Genomic DNA, 22,445 nt, shown 5'->3' with positions numbered 1-22,445 from the left:
TAAATTCGTATGAATTTAATATTAAAAATTGCAAGTTGTAATTTTATGATATTGTATCAAAAAACTGAAATATAAGTAAATATTGCTCTTCTTTGTTGGTAGTATGATTTGTACAGGCAAACTTTATCGACAAATGAGCAATGGGTAGGTACAATTGCTATATATTATTTAATACCTTGAAATGAAACAAATTCTTCACCTTATAAAATCGTTAGATGTTTATCAAATATATACTGTATATATTTATAGCACATTCTTATTTATTGTTTTTCAGCAGTTTCCAGTTATCTTTTGTCACCTCTATCGACACGCTTGTCTTTAATCTTTTCCTGTCACATAAACACATAAAGGCACAATATAGAAAAAATGCTGCTATACTAACGGCAACACAATAATCTCGAAGTCAGATCGTGCGAACTCAATAGACTCGAGGAATTTCACACACACTGCTAAATATTTCACAGAAAACAGCCTTTTTAACGTTGTGCTTGCTCTTCTATTGCATTTTATAGGCTATTGGTAAATAAGATTTAGATTGAGATTTCGAATATAAATGAATAAGCTAATCTGTTTTTGACGGACATCCCTGAATACGACGGAGGTTCACCATTCATACTGTAATTAACCGACTTCAAAAAAAAGGAGGAGGTTATCAATTCGGCCGGTATATTTTTTTTTTTTTTTTTTTTTTTTTATGTATGTACACCGATTACTCCGAGGTTTCTGAACCGATTTACGTGATTCTTTTTTTGTTCGATGCAGAATGGTGTCGAATTGGTCCCATAAAAATTTTATTCGGCTAGGCCCAGTAGTTTTTATTTTATGAGCATTTTTGTCTGTACTCGATGACTTAATTGGAATGTAGCAAGTAACTTTGATTCACTTCCCGGTAACCGATTGAGCTGAAATTTTGTATAAGTGTGTAAATTGGATAGCGATGAAACATTATCATGACATAGAGCTGATTTGATGATGGAATCGGAAGGTGGCCATAGGAACTCAGTAATATATTGACTCAACTTTATCGAGTTTGGGCTCGTTTGATTCGTGTTGAAAATTACACTAAAAAGTATTAAATAAAATTAACTGCGTTAAAAACAACCGACTTCAAAAACGGAAAAGTAAAAAATAAAAAAGATTTGATATTATTAATTGCTACATATTATTTAGATGTGCTATTTATTAAATAGGTTTGAAGTCGGTGCCAAACACTAAGCACTTAGTATTAAGCCCGTGCACCGACATCAAACCTATTTAATAAATAGCACATCTAAATAATATGTAGTAATTAATAATATCAAATCTTTTTTATTTTTTACTTTTCCGTTTTTGAAGTCGGTTGTTTTTAACGCAGTTAATTTTATTTTACGGTTTAATGTATCAGATATTTAAGATCTTGGAGGTCTATTTATGTGTTGCGAGAGTCAAGTAGTGGCATTTTGTTATTATATACTTTATTTCAAAGTCCAAATAAAATTAACATTTTTTTCCTTTCATGCTTCATTTAATTGATATTTATCAGGCTTAAAAATTAAAAGTGGCTATCCTCTTGGAACTCTTATTCAAGTAAAGACATTTGGCCAGTCCATTATACATTGGATAAAATTTTTTCAATACCTATTGAGTTCTATTCTGATCTAAGCCTATCTGGATTGAAAGCGTTTCAAACTAATCTGAAAAAAAAACAGTAAAAGAGATTAACGAGCTAACCCAATTCCCAGCCGCAGCAAACATTAGATCAAAATAAACTATTCCAACTTGATTTATATTCAAAAAGCCGTTTGATATAGTCATTGTGGTCGTATTATATGCAATAAGCGGCAATGAACCGGCAATTATAGTACAATGCGTGCATCATTTGAGCGCCCCTTGCAGTTGACATGAATAAAAATGAGATGTACGATGAATGACGGATGCTGTCGAGATGTTAACGATCCCACATCACGGTAACACAACGGTAATGTTTAACTAGAACGCTATGAAGATGGGATCCTTTGTGATGTGAACCGTGGTCAAGTGTGTATATAAAGAGGATGGAATAAAAATCTTAAGCAGAGCACAATGCATTATTATAATTCCTAGCTTTATTTAATAAAGGCAAAGTATGCATAATCTTATTCCAAGTCATAACTTATTAAAAACAAATCAACCAAATAAGGATGTCTCGAATGTCAGTAACATTTGCAGTATTGGCTTCCTCTCCATACATTTTACATGCTCAAACACTTTTTCGTTAACTAGGATAGGTAGAAAAATAACTGACACAAATAATAGTTCTTTAAGACGTTAAATATTAATATTCTTCTTTAAAGCTGCCCTAAATACGACCGTTTGAAGGGGTGAAATAAAATAGGACACTTCAAGATTTGGAACGAAAAATTCCAGTATGCTGTTCTTCTTTCGAAAAAGAATAAATTTGTATGACGCATAGAAAATTAAATAGACTGAAGAATCAGTTATCTAGCGTCTGTTCAACATAAAACTGCACTATAATGTAATTTTCTACGCCGTCGCCTTTAAAAAGATAAATATATTACTCCAATTCAATTCCCTTAACCAAGCTGCTGTCGGGTGTTATTTCTAATTATCAATAACGACATCATTTTGTTAAGGGTGATAATTGGAGTTTATATAGATAGGTTCTCATACATTATATTGTAATCTAACTAGTTGTTTTTCTGGGTAATCGGAAAAAAAATTACAAATAACATTCCTATTGAAAAGAAAAAAAAATATTGGTCTTTTGATTAGTCGATCCTTTATCCTTTGTATATATAATTAAAGAGTGAGGGTCATAGGTATATCGGTAGCAAATACTACTACAATGCGGGTTTCCCTGATACCATGAGGTTAAGTGCCTTTTAATATTTCTCTACATTATTCTTCAGAAGCTGATCAGTTTGGAATCGTGCCCAGATTATGGTAATAAGCTAGACCCATATTACATTGGCCTTAATTATTATTGGCGGAATACACTACAAGCTCACCTTTGCCTTATCATTCGTGGAATAAAAGCATGGTATTATTTTATATATCTCTCATTATTCAGTCAAATTAAGGAGCAACATTTAGGGGACAAAGTTAATTATTCTGATTTAAAATCAATGTAAAGTCAGATATTGAAGTTCCGCATTTATTATAGGTTACTAGCAAACCGGGCGAACTCTGTTTCGCCACCAGAGACACTTTTTCTTTGCTATAAACCTAACGGAGCCCGAGACCTTTCCAACGAATGCAAAACCGTGGAAATCTGTTAATGCATTCTGGAGTTACTTATAGCGTCAGGAAGGAAAACCCTAGATACTTATTTTTATATAGTAGATTAGGTGGGTATAATAATAGTCAACTAATATTTTGATTTAGTACCCTGTACCTCTTCTTTATTCATTTACTATTTTTTTACCTATCACTAGTCTAAATATCCTAATTAAGGCTTAAAACCCATATTGAAAAGCGCAAGCATCATGGCAACTTCATTGTTTTCAAAGTGGCTCAGAATTTAATCAAGCATTCAACCACGCCCTACAAAAAACCTGAAGTTAAGCTTGAATTAGATTTTTAGATAGTGCAATAATGGTGTTTATAAACGCGACGCTGAATAAGCGGCCAAATTAAATGGTCTCCTTGTATAACGGTTGAACACACAAGGAACGTTGTATTTAAATTAACCGGGTACACTTAATTACTTAATTTCGATTAAGAGACGCCGCCCGTTGATTTATTAAATCATTTTTATTACGCGGCGTGGCGTTGTTTCAGGTTTCATAATCATTTTAAATGGTATTAATTATTGCAGGTACGTTTACAAATTATACTGTGATTTTTAAATATGTTTCTGTTTGCTTTCACGTACATTATGCTTTATTGCACTTATTTGTATATTGACTAGCTTTTTCAGTAAGGGTTTTCTTATATTTTTTTATCGTTATTCAAATTATTTGTGTATCTATTCATTATTTTTATTATTCATTAGTTAGTGTTAACGTAATGAACTTAGATTACTTTTATTTTTAAGAAAAGCTTGCAACGTTTTTTTAAAAGAAGTTCTTTCTATAGAAGACATTCATACCATAGAAATCTATGTAAATAACAAGACGTACGTTATACAGATAAATTTTACCCGCCAACAAAGTAATAAGTGTGGTGATACTTGAAACAGCTTTCCGTAATACTATAGCTAATCTAAACTAAATATTAGTAAGTAACAAATGTCGTCTATAAATGTCAACTGCCCATAATAAATTGCTCGCACTCAAAGAAATTAAACGAAAGAATTGGAACTGTAGTACCTACTAAAATAAGCAGTGAAAGAATTGCTTCGTATTAACACCCCTTGTACACTTAATATTGATTGATTGGTTTAAGTTTTATTCTTTTGAAGCCCCATATAGGTAAGTAAAGACTAGCTGCGTAGGATTTTATACAGTGGGTATATAAGGGTGGTAGGTGTAGATTAATAAAATAAATAATACATATTTCAGGAAAATTTTTCACACACGGCACGATCTGATCCCATACTAAGCTTTCGCTTGTGTTATGGAAACCGGATGGCTGAAAAACATACATATATAATTTTAAATAAATACTTATATAGATATTCAACACCCAGACACAGAGCAAACATCTATGTTCATCACACAAATATTTGCCCCGGGTGGGAATCGAATCCACGACCCGATTGGCTTGGAAGGCAGGGCCACTACCAACCAAACCAATCGGTCAATCAGATTAGAAATCTATTATTATTTATCTTTGGAACAGGTTTATAGTGACACTATTGAGTATATTGTTTGAGAAAACATGTCCATATATTTAAATGATATTTACTCTATTTAAAGCTATTGAGTTTGAGTGTTGACTCACATACAAATATCATGGATAGCGTTTAAATGAACCTAGAACTTTAAAGCCTTCCTATGTAAGTTTTGTATGCAAATTACATTCGTTATTGAAGGAAAACAATAGTCATTAACCGTCGACTCGATACGATATCCGCAGGAAGCTGTGCATTGTTTACTAATTATTCATGTCAGTGCACGAGCGAAGCAAACATTGCGTTTTCATTTTGTAACAGTAGTAATCACTAATCAGTTTCGTTGCCATGGTTACTACAAAAACCTACTTGTTCTAATTTAGCTTATCAAAAAATATTGTAAAACAATGTTTTCTTCAACGTTTGTCTGTCTGATAAATCACGAACAGACAGAGTAACTAACTGACTGACAGTAGTAACTGAGTTTAACTCAGCAATTTGCTGAGTTTAACTCAGTTACTACTACATCGATGCGATCGATGAAAAGATTAAGAAATGTATTATTTGTGTAATTTAAGCATCTCCATACGATCAAACAAAGTTAATTGCCGCATCTGTCGGTCTGTTTTCGATAAGCTCAGTAACCATTGCACCAGTGGTTATACAGTATACACATTTGTATCTGAATTGTATTTCACTGGTAAAATATACTAACTAATAAATAATTCGTCAATTTATCTATGTAAAGCTTTACTGCACTATCTTTTGGCTCGAAATACGTTATTTGTTTAAAAACAGCACTTACTGAAAACAAGATAGTGCATGCAACGGCTAAACTGGGCAATAAATTTATATGTTTGTTAGGATAGTACATTATTGCTTACTTTATTTGTCGGGCGCAAAATAGACGGAGTTATTTCACAGGACCGTTGAGATTATATTTTATCACAAGGTAGACATTTGCGTAGGCGAAGCCACGGGCGAAAACAAGTTTCCTATTTGTACAAAATGGCTTCTATTTCTAGGAGAAATTCTGATAACTGTCAGGCGGGTGTTTCTATGGTCTGTAATGTGATATCCCATTAGAAATGTGATTTAGAGGAAACCGTGAACATAATAGTAGATTATGATTATCGCAGAAGTGATACGTTATTTTGTAAATGGAAAAAATTACGAGTGTCGACTCTGGAAGAGAGTTCTTGCAAGGAGCGAAATAAATAATAATGTATCGTTTCTTCTTCGTATATAATTTGTGCATAAAATATAATAAAGTAATAACAGAATAACTATAAAATATTCTTGTTAACGGAATGAATTCATGGAAAAATTTACTAAAACACTACGTTATGTAGGCAAATATTCACGGCATCGTTTCGAAGAACTGAAATTTCATTAAAAATTTCAAACAAAATATAAAATGTAGTCCATTGTAAATCTACACTACTCTTATATTTCACTATTATAAAAGTTATTCGTAGTATTTTGAACAATCGTGCTGCAGTTTACAAGGAATTCAGAATGACTATGGGACGCGACTTGCTGAAGAAGGAATTCAAATCGTCCCTGCTGCAACTTAAAATTGTTTCTCTTGACGCTGTTCATAAAATGCGGTAGTTTCGAATGAAATAAACATATTTAAAGAGGTTATTAAAACATGTATTCGCGCTACATGTGCTATACTATATCTTGACCTGACCTCGCGTTATGTAATACTAACTACGGTACTTTACGTAGCGATATCTACATAGGTTGGACGGTGGCCAAAGCAAAGAGCAAATTAAAATATTTTGGAACAAAACATATTTATGGTACAAAAAGAGTGTCAGCTTGATTTCAATGAGGTCCCCGTACTATGTCATTTCTATAGAGGGCTTTTTAAATTTCTATTTTATTCATATGAATGAGTAGAGTTACATAAAGTACAATTTCATTAAATGAGATATTTACAGAAGTAATTCATTCACAACAGTATCTTTATGGTAATTGAATTAAGAAACTAGGTGCCCATTCCGTAGGAACAACACTATACACGGTAGGATATAACAAGAATAAAAAAAAAATGTTTATTTATATTCCATAGAGCGGCTACATAGTTTTCTTTGCGCATTATATTTATACTTACGAGCTTTAATTTAAATTTCGTTATTTTTGGGGCTTCATATAATATTTAAATGTTTCTATAAGCTGCCTGAAATCATTATTCGTTTAATGAGTTATTCTTAGTAAATCAGTTAATTATAGCTTAAACACCACATAATTTCTTATATCAAGTATGACTCGAACAATAAAGAAAATCCTCGGCGATTCCAATTAACTCTCGCACTAAGCCGTCCCTTATCAATCAAGGCAAGTAAACGACGTTACATGTTTAATTCCCGACTTAACAAACTTTCGCATAATAACAGTGTCAATATAGCACGTAACAAGTGAGCAGACAAAATTAATGCCATGCTCAGGCAACTTGGCTAATAACTCATGAAAAGCCTTTGGAGGCTACTTTTATAGTGTACGATTTGTTGTCGTGTCGCGTTGTGATCGTATCGTGTTGACAAGTTGTCAATTGTTGCAACTTTTACTTCTTGATGCGTTATTACGATTGTAACTCTAGTGCATTTATTTTTCTTGTTACTGTGTATCTTTATGTAGGTACAGAAAGACTTTTTATCGTCTTAGTTTTATCTACAATACTTTAGAGAAGTATGTAACAAGTAGAGTGTTTTTAGTCCCTATTCTATCTTTGAATATACCTTTTATTAAAATTTTTATAATCAAAGGGCCATAACTACTAGTTTGAAAGTATTACTAAAGTATTCTCCTTGCAAGTACATTTTTTCATTCTCTCCGACATCGGCTCCGAATCGTCAAGTGTAAAAAGATCAAACTCGCCCGAGGATTCATTTGTTTAAATCAAGATCCAACATTTTGTAACGTTTATTTAAGGTAAACATTTTAATTAAATAATTAATTTTTACCTAAAAGAATAATATTGCTGAAGTTTACATGAAAATAATATGAGCGTATAGAAACCGCTTTTTTATGAAAGCTTTAGAAGGGACGTTATATGCTAAATACATATACTAATTTGGTGGATATATTACTAATTAAGGTTAACTTCTATAAGAGTAAACATTTTATAATAGAAAATATATAATGAGAAAGGAAAAAGAATTTAGCTTGCTTTAAAAGGCTAATTGGCCAAAGGTAAAATGAATAAAGTACCGTTTTGCATTGATGCGGAAATTGGTAGAGATGTTAATATTTCTGCTCTTCTGTTTTTTAATCTTAATTGGAGAAGCGAAGATTTTCGTACTGATGAAAATCTGTAGACTGAATATTAGTGATTTTATGTATGCCAACTGTTTCTCTATTTATTACGTTTCCAGATCTCATCTTAAAAGATAAATTGAACTTTCGAGAACCTTCTCGAATTATATCGTTTTTTTTGTGAAAAACAAAACTGAAACAATGGAATTTTTTATTACACAATGGGGAACGGCTGTGGCGTGTAAAAAAGAAGTACTTGCGTACACTTCTTTTTATAAAGAAAGTTTAGAATGTATTAGCTGTTTGGAGAAATATAATATAGCGTATGTTGCTTCCTAACGGTGAAATTTTCATGACTAAAGGGATGAAAATTGAATGAAATCAAAACCTACAGGGTAGGTACTTCCATTTATCACAGTCTTGAAATTTGCATCATGGCATCGTCTTATAGCACAGATAAAGGAAAAATTGCTAAATGCATTAATTTTAAGTTACAACATAATAAAAATAGTTTGTTCGGAGTTCTCAATCCGTGATTCCGACTCGCACTTGGCCGTTTTTATTTTTTTATAATCAACCCATAATATTTAGATACAGGATGAAAGCCTTTGTTCTTTGTTTTGTTTTTTATAATCCGATTTGAATTACTTAGTTCAGTAAGAAACATCTAAACCAAATATCACGAAGCTATCGATCATTATTTAAGAAGTGGAGCTATTGAATCTGTCACATTAATAGTAAACGATTGTTACTGGTCTCGATAACTGCGGCCCTTTGTAAAGGCAAGTACCTAGGTATGGCTTTATATTTTTCTCTAGGAAAATTTATTATTTATTTATTTATTTCATTTAAAAATTTTTACAATAATAATAGGAGGAAAGGAAATGTTTTGTATTAATATTGAAATACAATTTTATATATTTTGTTTATGATTATATGTGGTAATATAGTATGTAGTAAAATAGCTTTTACATAATCTAGTACAGAATATAATCTATTTCTCAGACAAATTTTACTCCGCTCTGTTTAGTCAATTTTGCATGATTGAGTCACACACATTAATCTATCCGTACAACCTGCATAGTTATAACTAATAGAGGATTACCTATATAACTATAAAACAATTTAAAACATTGAAGATGTAGATGAAATGGAAACATTAAGATATCTTGATTATACGAACCAAAGGATAAAACACGATAATTCTTAAAGAAACCCACGTCCACGGAAAAATTATACAGACCAATATCGGCGATATTATTTCAAGTTATTCCTGTGATTCGGCACTGAATGGAAATTAATGATGGACGTCGTTTCTAAACACCTGACTTCTTGTAAGTAGGCCGCCATTTTCTTTTTCTTTTTTATTGAGGCAGTTCAAATGGTTTACGCGTTAGTCTTTATGTTGGAGCTGAGGCTTTTTCCGATTCGTTTGTATTAAAGCAATGACCGAGGGAAATATAATAACGTTATATTTCTTTACACAATTGGACGTTTTGTATGTTGGAAATATTTACCGTTGAACATTAATGTTTGTATTGAAATGAATTTAAGTATCGGTTTGTGATGTAAAAATATTAATATTTAAACAAAGTAAGAATATTATTTCTGCTATAATTCAGAAACGACAGATTTTAGGGAACATATACATTAATAATATAGAGTCTTGAGTAACGCTGCATTCATTTTCGAAAAAATAATTTCACATCCTTCAGCCGAAGTTTGGTCGTTGCACTTAATGTTAAATTTACAATGTTTTAAGGTATAATTTTTATCTTAATATTTTGATGTATAGTAATAAAAATAACTTCAATACAGCTTATAACCAAAACCGGAGAGCGAAAGAGCGGTAAATTTTACACAAGTAGAGCTAATTCATCTTATACCTAGTACCTACTTAAGCTGTAATATAAATGTAAACGGGTCAAGGTTTACTGTAATTTGATACTTGACCTTACCCATATGCATTGCATTGAATCTAATATAATATGCAAAAAGTAGTTCAATATATATTTAATATTTATAGCGTATATTTTGTAAAAGTTGCAAAATATTTTCTCTACACTAGATTGTATAGAGATAATATGTGATGGAAAGAATGATTAATTTAGTGTAGATCAGTTGTATTTGTATAAGAAGTAGATAAGCATAAGACCTAGAGTCTAGACTCTTGACGTGCTCTTAAGGTCCTAGGTAGGTCCTAGAGGTATTGGTCAAAAGCTCATTTTGTTTTCTTTTCAATCTTAATCTGTACTCTTTTTAAAGACTTGATAAATTCACAATTATTGTTTAATAATGTTAAGTACCTAAATCTATTTCTTTATGTATTTACAAAAGTTACGATACCTCGAGGAGACAATAAAAAAAAAGTTTGTTACAAATAAAGCCACAGAAAGCTCATCACTGTTTTTACTTATAAACACAGTGAGTATTTGTAATTTGTATTTATCGAAGGAATGATTTACTTATACTATACCTAGGTTATTCATACATCTTGTGCATCGTACATTCATACATCTACATCAAATGTGAAAAACTGCCTTTCAAATTACCTTACAATAGTTTTAATAAGCATTTTCGTGAGCTCTGCAAATAAATAAATATCTTAAGGAGAAATAGTATTAGTCATCGTATATATAAACGAACATATAGCTATAATATTATATATACAAACGTATGTAAACGTGTTAACATTCATGTTGGAATAGCTTTACAACACCTTAATGCTTGCTATTTGGACACGTTCCTTTGGGTTAGTCATGTACAACATGTTATATAGTCGTGTATTAGAACAATTATGTAATATATTATGCTGTTACAATTATTATATTTACTTGGTTATGTTTTGTAAGTATAACGGACATTATATGAAAATAAAAGAAATGTAGAGATTCGAGTTTTATTTTTGGATCCATTATTTTGCTACTATAGTTCCAAATCAAAGACTGGATAATAATAATTATTGTCTATACTAATATTATAAAGCTGAAGAATTTGTTTTTTGTTTGTTTGTTTGTTTGAACGCGCTAATCTCGGGAACTACTGGTCCGATTTGAAAAATTCTTTCGGTGTTAGATAGCTCATTTATCGAGGAAGGCTATAGGTTATATATCATCACGCTACAACCAACAGAAGCGGAGGCACAGGGGTGAAAACGCGCGGAGCAGCTAGTCTTAGATATAATACTGAAATATGTTTCTTCAGATTAAACCAAAATGTTAACGTCACGTTGCATGAAATGTGATGAACATTTCAATACTCAATATATATTGGGTTTCGTAAAAATATAGAAATATTATGAGTAGAATGCTCTTGACAGCCGCCACTACAATAATATGGTCTACTGCATTTGATATAAAGTTTGCGTTCCCGACGACGCGACGCTGTGATTTCACTTATATCACTTATTTAGGGCCGATTTTTCAATGCTTGGATAAAACTTATCCGTCAAATAAAGTATTACACGATAATATTAAAATGTCACGTAAACTGTCAAATACGGGCAATTAGAATACGTTATTAAAATGGTAGTTTTATACATTATTCGACGAATAAGTTTTATCCAAGCATTGAAAAATCGGCCCTTAATAGATTTACTACGAGTCTGACAATACAATTAACTGGGATTGTTATGGCGAAATCTACTCTTTGATATTAACAAAATTTACTTAGACTTTCTAATACAGTTCGAGATTAAATACCTATTTTCTTTACAACAAACTTTGATAAAATGCGCAAACACCTAATGAGTCTTTACTCGTTAGGATAAATTTTAAATTCTACAAACTGACTGACTTTATTTATATTGAAATAAAAAAATTAATCCGATATTTAATTTTTCAGTACTCTCCAACGCTTGTTCGAAACTGAATTGTATTTGACGCAGTTTAAAACATTTCCATATCAAGCAACCCTATTGCAATATAATATAAGATAAATCCATACTAATATTATAAATGCGAAAGTAACTCTGTCTGTCTGTCTGTCTGTTACTCAATCACGCCTAAACTACTGAACCAATTTGCATGAAATTTGGTATGGAGATATTTTGATACCCGAGAAAGGACATAGGCTACTTTTTATTGCGAAATATGTACCACGGGCGAAGCCGGGGCGGATCGCTAGTAAAAAATATAAGATAAATATATCGTCACAATTTACTAATGAAGTTTCACACATTACTTCAAGCAATGACGAGATATTCCAAAGCATAGTTTCAACAAAAATTCCTTAAAATTTTCCCAAAAGTTAGTGCTATGTTAAAAAGCCAAATTCCAAATAGTTTAAGTAATGACAAACTGCACTTAGCTAATACTTGGACGCAAAACCCTCTGGTCTTTACACCCTCTTTCTATCCTTAGAATACACCTGTGACTCATAAAAAATCGAATACATTAGCTGTAAGCGATACGTGTGTTTTCCAAAACAGCCACGATTTAAATAAAATTATTGGTTTGATCTTTTTTAGAAGATCTAGCAAGTCTCTAGTGTACTTCTGTGAATTTGTATAAGCTAGAACGTCTCGCAACATTATATTTAGTTTCTTAACACATGGTAACACGTACAAGTACAATGGTAATGTTTCATCATTTTATTTACTGTCTGTTTAAACTGCCTAAAATCTTGTGATCGTCACATTCAAATCTTAGGTGTAGGATACACCTAAGATTTGAAAACCTATTTCCTTTGCAAAAAAAGGATATTGTACAAACTATATATAACTGATTTTTTATAATCTTAAGAACAACATAACATATATATATACATAATGTCCCTTATCTATATTTTTGAACGAACTCCGACATCACTTTTATTGGAGTCTAATGTAATGTCACCATAATTCGGGCACTATGCCAAACTCCGGAATACTGTGTCCGATTTCATATGAAAGACGTAATAATTTAATGCTTGACTTGAGAATTATACTCGTACTAACCCTCACCTATAGTTAAGAGATGGATAAATTATTACCGCTAGTTTTTTATACAACAAAATGATTATTTTATATGGAACTTGTAGCAAATGCCTTTATTCTTCCTTTAATGTTGAACAGTCAAAAGGGTGATTTTAAACTATTTTTGTGCTGACATCCATTTATGTATATCTTATTCTTATTTTTGGATAAATTTCCGTTGTTGTAAGTTGTTCTAAGTTCTAATTATAGGTATCCCATATCAAAATATCAAATGAAGAAATTAATTAAGCCAATATATGATATGAAGGTATAAGTAATAAATATAGGTAGCCATAGAACAATAAATACCTACATCGTAATCGTTTCACCGACCGGTAATAGACCTTAATAAAACGTATAGATTCGTAAGTATTGAATGTTAGGGTCGTATTATAAATCAAATTGGTAGTAAATTTTATTGTGGGATCGTAAATACAGTTTACAAATTATATAATAATAACCTCACTTAGCCGAGATGGTTATTACGTATCGATGTTTTATAGGCTGTAAGCGGTTAAAATGGTTTTAATGGTGGATCTCCATTAGGGAATCGTTTCAATTTTTATAATGAACGTTTATGAATAAATAATTGGAGCATAGCTGCACTTTTTGTGTGGCTGTTAAAAAGAATCTGTAGATTTTATGTGCAAAGTTTTCCTTATTAAAACGGCTCTATATGTTTTATCGATTTCGAATAGATTTAGAGCTACGTCATACGGGATTAAATTTATTACGTACTTATTCATTTAATTTCCAAGAATATGTACCTAAAACCTAAAACCTAAAATAACATACGTTATTTTTCCAACGTACCACTGGAGGCCCTCAGGGCATGGAATATTAATATTTCGGTTTTCACGTACGTGACAAGGAACCCTAAATCGGAGTGAATTTAAAACACACCTTGACCAGCCCTAAGGGATGGATTGCATGAAGAATAATGCGATTAATAAGATACATCCTATAGTGGTTATGACCGCCTCCGGATAACGCGTGAGCGTAGAACCGAGTGGTCTTTCATTCGATTCCCGGTGGAAACGAAGAAAAACTTTCTCGTTTTGACAGGACTCAGAAGGCTGTTTACCCTAAAGAAAGTCTATCAGAGAAACAGATTTTGCATAATGCATCTGCCCCATACCACAATAGGGGACACGGAGGTTGTAACAAGAAGGTATGTTGGATATGTTTTTATTTGTCCGTTTATCTTCAAAATTCGTAACATCGAAATGTTATCATAATTAAATAAGGTTCTTTTTATTCTAGGAAAAATGGCTTATATGGGATTCAAATTAATTTTTTTATTCGTGATGAAATACGTGCTAGGAGCAGTTAAAATTTATTAATTTAAAAGTGATCTAGATTGTAAAATAAGTCTATATTTAATTGACAACTAATCAACGTTTGTATTGCAAAATTAGGTTTATTTCTTTCGTATGTTTCTTATGATACATATAATCTCATGTCTTATATTACTTTATTTTATTTCCTTAACATTTTATTCCGTAAGCCCTTGCAGTAACATTCAGAATTTGGAGGCGTACGCGTAATAAAGCAAGGAACCAGAAAGCATGACGAACTCTCGCCTGAAAGATATTGTTCTGTCTCTATTTATGTACATTTCTAGGTAGCCTAGTTTATTATAAAGGTTATGAAAGAGACCCGTCACGCCTCAAGACAATAAGTATTCAATATAATTAATTGTTCTATTCCAAATGTTAGTGAAGGACGAGTTATTATGATGAATTGTAGGAATGTTTCTTCAACTTTTGTACTATTAATTATTTACTATAGTATTGAAATCTAATTCATACTGACGGATAAGATAGACATTTAGAAAATAATAATTATCGTTATTAGTGTAATATAATGAGAGGGCTGGTTTTGCCTTTATAAAGGGAAGTAGTTTCACACGTGGAGATACTAATATGAAGCCTTTCAACCATCGTTACTTTGTTAGTATGTATGTCATATAAATCACCATTTAAATCCGCTGTAACATCAATAAATATTCATCTATTTGTGTTTATTCGATTTGATTAAACGTTATTCAACTGAAATGTGCGAATAATCTACAGCAAGGGAAATGTTTTTGATACATTTCCAAGTTTAATTGAATTAAGCGTGAAAATATCGGGTTTTTTTACTAAAAAATAAAACTATTAATGGAAGAAGCTATCCAGTTAACTAGTTTAGTGCAAATGGGCGCTTTTTGCCCGGACTCACTTTACGAATATTTTATGTTGAGACGGTCTAATACTTAAGTTTCGCGAATGGAATTTAAACTATGATAAATATATATTATCTAGTAGCAAAGTACATCTGAAAGTATTTAATCACTTTAAAGCAAGCAATAAAGCGCATTACCCACATTGGCCCACAAAGAGCATTATTTTCATATCAAAACGTACCAATTAAAATAGTTAATCTTTGTATTTTTTTTTCTAGCGGGACACGACTCCACTCGCGTGGTAGTCAGAAATAAATTAGCTTGTGTATTTATCCAGATTCCAGTCTATAATATAACTCTGTATCAAATTTCAAACAGATCCATAAGTCACATCCTCATCCTCACAAACTTTTCACAATATAAGCAGATTTTTTTAATTTACCTTGCATATTAATATTTACCCGTAGCAGATGCAACAGCCTGGCAATATAAAATGTAGGTAACGTAAGAGCAAGGTAAACTGTAAAGCGCTATAGTTCTCTTATTTGGAGACTATGAAATATGAAGCCCGAACTCATTTTTACTGTTTATTACGAAAGTATTGTCATTGGACAGTGAACACATATTATAATTGTTAAAGTATATGTTACAGTATATGTTAAAAATGTATGTAATGTATAATAGCATAATAGAATATTGTATACCTTCAACCTTGTGTGTTATGCATGTTTAAAAAAAAAAATTAAAATCCCTTCTCTGTAAGTAATATCACATTTTGTAAAATTCTTATATTAGTCTTTGTTCACATACGTATATTATTTCACTACCTATTGGTGTACCTTTTAATTGGCGTAGCTTGGTATTTATTCATCTCAAAAATTGTATCACTAGCTGTTAGGTACCTTATTATAAATAAATAAATAAATATCATGTATTTAAAATTGTAATGGTACATAAATTTTTTAAATAAAATAAATAAATAATCGACTGCCAAAATAAATAAATAATTCATCAGACAGTGTTAAGTCTACGAGGAACAGGCAGTTTCCTAGATCCACACCTAGATCGCACACTTTACTTTGATGGAGAGATCTACTTTCACTCAAAAATATATTTCTTGATAATTAAATTAATAGAACGTAGTACCTGATGCAATAGAATTTGAAAATTGCAATTGAATTGATTGTAAAAATAGAGATCGTATTCACTTTAGCCACTTCAGCCAATTAAATCTGTCATTAGTCAAAATAACATATGTTTGTTAGTCTAAATAATTGTGAAACATGTCTGTTAGACTAAATCATTAAACAATTGTATTACTAACATTATTTAGCAGCACATGATATTATAACAATGGTAATCTCATCATTCATGCCTACTAAAGTGTAAATTGACATAAAATCTATGCAAATTTCATAATGTTCCCGAAAATTCGTTGGCACATTGTTATTTTAGAACTTACGTATATATTTTAAGATTTAAAACAATTTGGAATAGTTCGAATAGGGTTCATTGTTAACTATTGAGTGACATACTGGATGATTAGGAAAAAATTGCCTTAAAAGTAGAAAGAAAGAAGACAAATAAAACTCATTAAAAATAACTTTTGACATAGCCCTATTTTCATTTATCGATTGCCTCACGGTGCTCTTTCACAGCAAATGTCTGAAATACCGTGAAAATCCGGACTTTAAAGTTGAAAAGTAAAAACGTTTGAAGTCAATAAATTTTTCGATTCGTATATAAAAATGCTTCACATTGTAGCCCCGGGCAGGTGACGGGATTACATGGAAAGCATTTTAACCGCGCGCGTGCTGCGGCCGGACCGGCCCGTAGCCGTCGCTGACAAATGCTCCACAATTTGGATAAATGTGCGTTTTTAATAACCTCCATTCATATTCTGTGTGTATATTGACGTTTATTATATTTTGATTCACATGGATAGTTTTTGAAGCAATGTTAGCGTGGCAAAACATATTATGGGTATTGACAAACTTTATATTGAGTGTAATAATCTATTAGCTACATTGAAATATCAGAGAGCTTTGTTACGTAATAGAGGAACGTACTATTTACTTAACATAAAGTTTTCAAAGCCATTTACTCTAAACATAAAAGAAGCTAGGAGTACCTATAACCTAAGGAACAAATACGCACTAAGCCATGTTAATCTATATAAATGCGACTTGTCAATATCAATAAAGTTTATTCTGTTAAACCAACAATATACCCAAACAACACTGCATAAGAGCTACAATGTAGGAAACGGGGCGAAACTAGCTTTGTCGACACTAATATCCTAAATCCTTACAAATCGTGCCCGTCCCTAATCAAGTAAAGACAACAGGATGACGTGTTTATTTAGCTACCGTATCTATACATATATGCGGTGGGATTAAAGCTCCACTAGAAATAGTGTAACCACGAACATATGTAAGTGTTCGATGCAACGAAACCATTAACAATAATCCTTTGTAAAAACTAGTGATATACTGCGTTTGGTCGCAACGACCGTATGTGAGCAGTGGAGGGTTGATTTTCGTTTGATTGCCACATATTTTGGATGGCACGTCGTTTATAAAGATTTAAGAACTGCTACCGCGTTGAATTAAACAGGCAATTAATTATGAGATCCGGTAACTGAAATTTTAAGTTATTAAAATGTATTAAAAACATATTGAGTAGGTGCGATGTGTTAACAGACATCACATAGTTTATTTAAAATTAAGGAAATTTTAGTTATTAAGGGTTAAGGAACTATCCTTGACTTTGTACGAGAATAAAGAGTTAAAATTTAATCTTAGCATAAACAATGTTCTTGACTGATTCGAGAATATAAAGTAGAAATCTAATCTTGTACTAGCAATGTTTTGAAAATATCGGGTATTTTTAGCATTGTGTATTTTTTTAGAAATGGCATTGACCGCATCAAACGACATCTATTTGAAATAATTAAGCTTACCTTAACTAAATATCTGAATCAACTCCACGCTTAAATAATCTACATTCCGAAATTCTAATAGCATCCAAATATTCTTGTTAATATTGTGTAATCGTAATGAATATAGCCTTCGGCTTGTAACGTACCGTAGTTAATCCACGCGGCTGGCTCTCACTGCAATTTCACATTGTAAATTAATCCTTGGCTTTGTTTAATGCTTTATTTTCTGAGAAAAAAGCTTTTGAACTTGCAGTCGTTGTAAATATGCTCGGCTTTCGCGATTCCACTGGATATTATCCTTTTGCAGAACTGTATGGTTGGTATGGATGTTTTTGCGCGCGGAAGGATTTTTTTAAACTAGTTTTTTTTTAGTTTTTAACTTATGAAGTTGGAAGGTTGCTTAACAGAGAATAAACAAATTTTATAAAGTTAGGAGGTTTCTTTACAGAGAAGATGGTAAGTGGAATTCTAGATAATCCCAGGATGTAGTTGGAGAACAATACAAATAGCAATTTTTTGTTATTGAGTAGGTATCTCAAACGATTCAATCTATCTAAATGGAATTGTTTAGGAAATACCGTTGGTCTATCTAGAATAATTATCTGTTCATATAAATAATAAAGAACACTAAGAAAGTAGTTAAAGAATTTAAAATATATTGCCATGTTAAGCCTTAAATTAGTTTACAATTTTGTTTCCTCATAACCGTCGGGCGCAGGTAATGCGGCTATTAAATAATTTAATAAAATACTTGAGTAAATTTAAATGAGTCGCGTGATATTGGTAGTGTGACATCGCGTGGAGTTATATACGTAGGGTTACTTTACCAGTGAAAGCACTAATTTCCTAACATTTTAACGTTAAAACCTGGGTAAATTAGCAGTGAAGTGTTGTGGGTAAAGAATTTTTATGGAAATATGTAAAAGATGTAGCTTAATTTGTCGTAGTAGTTATTATAAGAGTGATTTTATCAATATTACATATGTAGTTAGAAACTAATTAAACATATGAAAAACAATATGCATGATAGTCAAGTAATAGCAAAAGTTTGTTTTGAACCAATTATTTTATCTCATTAGGTAAATTGTGTTAAACTTACCTTACCGTACTAAAAGAGAAAAAAAAATTCAAACTAAAAGCGTTAATAGCTCAAATCCACACTCAAATCGAACCAATAACGTCTATTCAACAGCTTCACTATCCACTGAACCTATCAAATGGCTGCAATACATCACTTTAGCACCCGCTCCCCTCTTTGCTAACTTTTACCCTTTTCTCTTAGAAAATGTACTTCCAAATAACCACTTAGTTTATTAAAATGATTTTTACTAAATTGTAGACATAAAAATATAGAAAATGACTCTAAAACTAATTCTGTCATGACTAGATTAAGAGCTTCCTGGTAAATAGATCTCGCTATGATTGTTTTCATTTAAAACATTCCTAAAATCTTTCGTTCTGAAAACTGTAATTAAATCGGTTTATCTATTAAGAAGCCATTATACCACACACACAAACATAAGTATTCTAGTGAAATCGCATTAGAATATTAAATTATCTCAATATAGATTAGTCGGAAATGTATATCTGTACCATTCTATAAATTAAAACAGCCAACTTCAGTCTCATAAACACTTAAAATTAGATTTCTATCCCAAGCATTTAGTAGACAATTAGCAACGACGCCTCTAAGAACATAAACTCTCAAATAAACCACGATCAGTCTATGACGAAGGAATCAGCCGGAGTGTATCATCCATTGTGACTAATTTTATTTATGGCGGCCCCAAACACATTTATTACCGCGAAAGAGCCGAACCAATAAAACCACTGAATCAAAGAGAAAAACTGCTTGCCCTATAAATATTTTATTTTGGATAGTGAGAAGTAGGGTGGATATGCGTTACGGGTTGAGTAGTACTTCATGTAATTCGCAAGGGTGGCGTAATTTATTCCTGTATTTGTTTGTGTAGTAGGAGCTGACCCACGCCCCATACGGTTTACACTTACCCCCTTAACCCTCTTAATTCTAAAGCCTATGCAAAATATTTTTCAAGCTTTATAACAAAATTTAAATGGTTAAATTCATTTGTTATAAATACAAAACGTGAGAAGCGAAAATTACCTACATGTGTTTCATTCAACACAATAAATAAAAAATATTATGGTAAAAATTTTAGGCGTCATTGAATTTAATTCAGCATAATGTTATCCTAAACTTTTAAGATTTGTCTTATTCATAATCCTTTTAGCAAACGCTCGTAGATTACTCTTTAACCAAGATTCACGAATAAACAGTACGGAGTTTACGACTCACATGCAAATTTTGTACCTACACGTATTTTATAGAAGATCGTGACTCAGCGTGACTCGATATCGACGACAATCAATAGCTACATATTATATGAATACGTAGAAATTGTACGACACAAAACACTTATCATACAAAGATTTTTTGATATTTTATCCAACTGAACAATTAAATCCTTTTCATATTTTATGATTTTGGAGTTTAGATAGATTCCTGACATATTTCACGTATTTACGCGATACCAGGAAAAATTAATAAAATTTTATTAATTGGCCAATTTTATTCAAATCCTTTCAAAATATTCACGGGATCATAACACAAACTGAATTAAAATCTTACTTCCAGGAAGTATAATAATGAGGTAAGCTTTAATTCCTACAAAGAAAATTAATATAAATTATCGTACGGTATTTTTTGTGCTTTGTGGTATCCCTATTTCCAGAGCTAGCGAACTTTTACTAATGTTTAGTCAAATGGACTCTTGAGAAATCAAACATACGATTTAGTGCTTTATCCTAAGGGAGTTAAGTGTATATTTCTGTAGTTAACTTTACTGGCTATATTAAGTCTGTCTGCAGTTCATGCATATGGAACGCTTAGGTCATAGAATAAATACGAACATGTATGAGACCTAGACTTTTAAAGTATGTACTCATATGAGAGTCGAGAATTAGAACAGTCCGTTCATAAATCTTTATTTTTAATGGGTGTACACTGTCGTACAACGTATTGCAGAACAATGTGTACTCGGTCTAATAAAAATATTCAGAAAGGAAGAGCTTTATAAATGAATAAAACAAAGTCTTTGCGATAATGGAACTATCTTGAGAACAGAAGGATAGTTATAATTAGGATTATAACAACTTTATACATAAAATTATTGATTATTCTATATTATGTAGAGCATGGAAACAGTTTTTGACTATCCCAAATTCGGGGCTCATTTACACAAGACGGATTAAAAGCAAATCATAGACTTCTGAAAATATAAATCTAAAAAATAACTTTATTATTAAGCCACAAACATAAACAACAACTTGTAGTTTTTTCTTAAAACTTTATTTTTTCAACTCAAAGCATTTCAATGAATTTGTGCAACTCGTTTGTTAACCAATCTTTGTCTCTAATATAATATAGGACTTTGTTTACATTATTTTAGTCAGGACATTATTATTTATTCATCACTGTAACCAAACTTGGGCGGACGTCAAGTGATGTCGATATTTTTGAGTCTGAGACACGTTAATTTTAATCAAGTCACGTATTACGGAGGGTGGTTCTTGTATACCTACAGAAATTCTCTTCAATATTAAACATTTATTTACAAGTGATTAAGGAATAAATATTTGTTATAATATTTGAATATGTATGTTTGATTGTGTTAATATAATTATTACTAATTATACAGTCGTACACAACGTTTGTTTATTGGATTAAACGTAGCTTGGTTATTGGTAGTTAAACAACAGCATGACGCAGTTATACAAAAAACAATAGAAAGCATACGTCATCGTGAAATATTTTTATTCCACTGTACACACATAAGCGTAAAACAAGCCAATATTATTTCGCGAATTTAACAATGACTACGCAGAAAGTTGCCGAAAAACACAAATCATTACTCTAACAAATACCCCTAAGTTATGAGGGTACCAATGTTCCCAGTGTAAATACCACTCATCCGTTCTCCGTTAAATAGATTAGAAGCCTGCCCGATAATTAGTGGTACCTACGTATGTGAAAATTTAATAACCTTACAAACACGTCATGTGAGCCGATAGAAATAATCTATACCAATATTATAAAGATGAAAAGTTTGTTTGTTTGAACGTGCTAATCTCAGGAACTACTGACCCGATTTGAAAAATTATTTTGGTGTCAGATAGCTCATTTATCAAGTAAGGCAATAGGCTATGTATCATCACGCTAAGACCAACCAAACCGGAGCAATGCGGGTAAAACCGCGGGTCACAGTTAGTTTCTCTACAACGCGTCTCTATAACGGCATAAATATGATAATTTTGAATGATTGTTTTATTGTAACATGCGTTTTTA

At 31.6% G+C, this 22,445-nt stretch overlaps 1 protein-coding gene across 2 annotated transcripts in view; it reads right to left on the bottom strand.

The window, feature by feature from the left end:
* The window catches only part of LOC123692570, an 83,789-nt gene that overhangs the window by 16,242 nt on the left and 45,102 nt on the right, over positions 1-22,445 (bottom strand). The gene's annotated exons all lie outside the window — the stretch shown is intronic.

This window comes from Colias croceus, chromosome 6 (assembly GCF_905220415.1).
Source record: "Colias croceus chromosome 6, ilColCroc2.1".
Lineage (NCBI taxonomy): Eukaryota > Metazoa > Arthropoda > Insecta > Lepidoptera > Pieridae > Colias > Colias croceus.
This window is presented reverse-complemented; position numbering and strand designations above follow the sequence as displayed.